This window comes from Megalobrama amblycephala, linkage group LG12, assembly GCF_018812025.1.
Source record: "Megalobrama amblycephala isolate DHTTF-2021 linkage group LG12, ASM1881202v1, whole genome shotgun sequence".
Lineage (NCBI taxonomy): Eukaryota > Metazoa > Chordata > Actinopteri > Cypriniformes > Xenocyprididae > Megalobrama > Megalobrama amblycephala.
Genome location: NC_063055.1, coordinates 37,065,462 through 37,070,223, shown reverse-complemented (window position 1 = coordinate 37,070,223; position 4,762 = coordinate 37,065,462).

Genomic DNA, 4,762 nt, shown 5'->3' with positions numbered 1-4,762 from the left:
GTGCCGCTGTCACTCACACAGGGTGGGGCATCCCGACACACATCACCTGCTCCAATAGGGAAGTAGGATGGCAACGTACTTTCCAGGTAATCTCTTCAAATCTAGAATCTAGAATGAAAAAGTAAATAAGAAAGTAAATAAATAAATACGTTTTTTCACCACTTCATTATGATGTTGGTGCATAAGGATCATATGAAAAGATTTTTAAAAATACAAAATTAATTCTATTATATTTAGTGCTGTCAGATCGATTAATCTCCATTAATTGCATCTAACAAATGGTTGTGTGTGTGTGTGTGTATATATATAAATATATATATATATATATATATATATATATATATATATATATATATATATATATATATATATATATATATATGTGTTAATCGCAATCAATCACTTTGACAGCATATTATATTATATTATATTATATTATATTATATTTTAATGTTAAAGTCTCATGCTCATTAGGACTGTGTTTGATTAAAAAAAAATATCTATATATCTATATATATATATATATATATATATATATATATATATATATATATATATATATATATATATATATATATATATATATATATATATATATTATATCATATTTAGTGCTGTCAAATGAATTAATCGCCATTAATCGCGATTAATTGCATTTAACAAACGTTTGTAAATATATAATATGTGTGTGTGTGTGTGTGTGTGTGTGTGTGTGTGTGTGTGTGTGTGTGTGTGTGTGTGTATACACACATATTATATATTTACAAACGTTTGTTAAATGCAATTAATCGCTTTGCATTAAATATAATTAATTTTATATTTGTTTTTTATCAAACACATGAGCATATTTAACATTAAAAAAAATATATAATATAATATAATATAATTAGTGCTGTCAAAGCGATTTATCGCAATTAACTGCATCTAACATAAAAGTGTGTGTGTGTGTGTGTTTGTATATATATATATATATATATATATATATATATATACACACACACACATATAAATATATACACACACACACTTTTATGTTAGATTCAAGTAATCGCGATTAATTATCTAGCTCCATTTATATTATTTTATTATATTATATTATACTATATTATATTATATTATATTACATTATATTATATTATTTTTTAATGTTAAAGTATAGGACTGTGTTTGATAAAAAAATATATAAAATTAATTCTATTATATTTAGTGCTGTCAAATTAATTAATCGCCATTAATCGCGATTAATCACATCTAACAAACGTTTGTGAATATATAATATGTGTGTGTGTGTGTGTGTATACACACATATTATATATTTACAAACGTTTGTTAAATGCAATTAATCGCTTTGACAGCATTAAATATAATTAATTTTATATTTGTTTTTATCAAATACATGAGCATATTTAACATTAAAAATAATAATATAATATAATATAATTAGTGCTGTCAAAGCGATTTATCGCAATTAACTGAATCTAACACAAAAGTGTGTGTGTGTATATATATGTATGTGTGTGTGTGTGTGTGTGTGTTGTGTGTGTGTGTGTATATACATATATATATATACATACACACACATTTTTATGTTAGATGCAATTAATCGCGATTAATTATCTAGCTCTAATTATATTATATTATATTATATTATATTATATTATATTATATTATATTATATTATATTATATTATATTATATATTTTTAATGTTAAATAAGTCCCATGCTCACTAGTATTTGATAAAAAACAAAGTAAAAACATTAATATAGTGAAATATTATTTCTATATTATTACAATTTAAAATATATTTCAATTTATTGTATGATTTGATGCTCATGAAATATTTTTTTCCCCCCAGTAAAAACTGGTTTCTACATTGATAATAAAACAAACCATAATTAATAATTGAGTACAATAATAATTGAGATCTAAATCAGAATGTTAGAAAGATTTCTGAAGGATCAGAAATTGTTTCGAATAATCATACATAATGTCGAACCATTGCTTGGGTCAACAAATACTGAAATTAATAAATTGCATCACACAGTCACCTTTGGTTTGCTCACTGGATAACAAATCATATTTTCTGTAAAGCTACTGACATTGAATCATCTCAGTGAAGCTGCTTTGAATGTGAAACGTGTTGTGAAAAGCGAAATACAAAAAAATAAATTGGAAGCTCATGTAATACACATGTGACAACTTGCCCCAATACAGATATGACTGATGTCAGCCCTGACGTTTATGAAAAAACACTCTTGTCCTGAGAACACAGTTCAGCCTTTGAGTTACAATTCTCCTTCATTACACAGTTGACTATGACTATATACCAGTATATTGTGTTCACGTGTTATCCAACAGCTAAATAATAAAACAATAAATAAAAGAAATATGAAGTATAACATCATAAATGAACTGGAGTGAACATTTAAAGTCAGATTGATTTGGTAGATAATGAATTCACTGGTTGCTTAAAATAAAGAATTTTAAAGAATTTTTATAGCATGACTTCAAAATTTAGTTCTGAATTTAGTTCTTTGCATGGTTTCTTTCTGATCTAGAACTGAGTCCAATGTCTTTTTTTATTATTTTACTCGTGTATTTTTCATTGATTTATGCCAGTAAGACCAGTTCAGTTTGCATTACCGAGAGACATAATGCAATCATAGATTTTACGACGAAACCTAATTTCTGTTCTAACATAGATTACGTTTAAATGTAACCTGAGCCAACTCACATGTGGTAATACGAGTGTAAATGACACGGAGCCGGGGCTTTTCCAGGAGCAGAGAGGGAAGAATTGTCTCTGACTCTCAGATTATTATAATATTTCAAATGAAAAACTCCTGTTTGCGTGGAAACACTGAAAGGTCAAAGCATGCTGGACACAATTAAGAGAGTTTCTACACAGAAAGATCTGGATCTTTAAGCAAAACTTTGTCCTTTTTGCTGGCTGTATTCAAAATAAGCGAGGAAAACATTTGCAACTACTTTCCAAGTAAAAGTGAAGGGAATCAGAATGCATGGAGAGATTCAGGAATACGACATCTTATTTCCATGCTTTTAAATCAACACATTCCCACTGAGATCTGAAACCGTGAAGGAGTTTCTTTTCTTGATCAAAAATCAATTTAATTGCTATTCCCTCAAGAAAGTCTTTCCATAAAATAAAATAAAATATTAAATTAAGTTCAATTCAATTAAATTCAATTCACATTTATTTGTATAGCACTTTTCACAATACATATTGTTTCAAAGCAGCTTTACAGGGAGCTGTATACACACACACACACACACACACACACACACACACACACACTTTTATGCAGTTAATCGCTTTGACAGCACTATATAATATTATATTATATTACATAATTTTTTAATGTTAAATAAGTCTCATGCTCACTAGGACTTAAATTAAAATAAAACATTAAATAAAAATAAATTAAATTATGTTAAAATAAATTATTTTAATTATTATAGAACTTTTTTTAAATGAAATTCAAATGCTTTTAATTGCTATTCCCTCAAGAAAGTCTTTCCATAGAATAGAATAAAATAAAATAAAATAAAATAACAAAATAACATAAAGTAATAAAATAAAATAAAGTAATTATCAGAGTTATTTTAATTATTATAGAAGTTTTTTGTTGATATATAATCAGCTGATTTTAACTAGTGTTCCCTTTCAATAAAATTAAATTAAATTAAATTAAATTACATAATTTTTAGAGTTATTGTAATTATTATAGAAGTTTTTTGATCAATAATCAACTGATTTTAATTAGTATTCCCTTTCAATAAAATTAAAATAAAATTAAATAAAATTAAATTTTTATTAGAGTTATTGTAATTATTATAGAAATTTTTTTGATAAATAATCAACTGATTTTAATAAGCATTCCCTTTCAATAAAATAAAATAAAATAAAATAAAATAAATTAAAATAAAATAAAATAAAATAAAATAAAATTAAATTAAATTAAATTAAATTAAATTAAATAATTTTTAGAGTTATTGTAATTATTATAGATGTTTTTGATCAATAATCAACTGATTTTAATTAGTATTCCCTTTCAATAAAATAAAATTAAATTAAATAATTATTAGAGTTATTGTAATTATTATAGAAGTTTTTTTGATAAATAATCAACTGATTTTAATAAGCATTCCCTTTCAATAAAATAAAATAAAATTAAATTAAATTAAATTAAATTAAATTAAATTAAATTAAATAATTTTTAGAGTTATTGTAATTATTATAGAAGTTTTTGATCAATAATCAACTGATTTTAATTAGTATTCCCTTTCAATAAAATAAAATAAAATTAAATAATTATTAGAGTTATTGTAATTATTATAGAAGTTTTTTTGATAAATAATCAACTGATTTTAATAAGCATTCCCTTTCAATTAAATTAAATTAAATTAAATTAAATTAAATTAAATTAAATTAAATTAAATTAAATTAAATTAAATTAAATTAAATTAAATTAAATTATTATTAGAGTTATTGTAATTATTATAGAAGTTTTTTGATCAATAATCAACTGATTTTAATTAGTATTCCCTTTCAATAAAATAAAATAAAATAAAATAAGATAAAATAAAATAAAATAAAATTAAATTAAATTAAATTAAATTAAATTAAATTAAATTACATTAAAATATTAAATTAAATTAAATTAAATTAAATTATTATTAGAGTTATTGTAATTATTATAGAAGTTTTTTTTATCAATAATCAACAGATTTATTTAGTA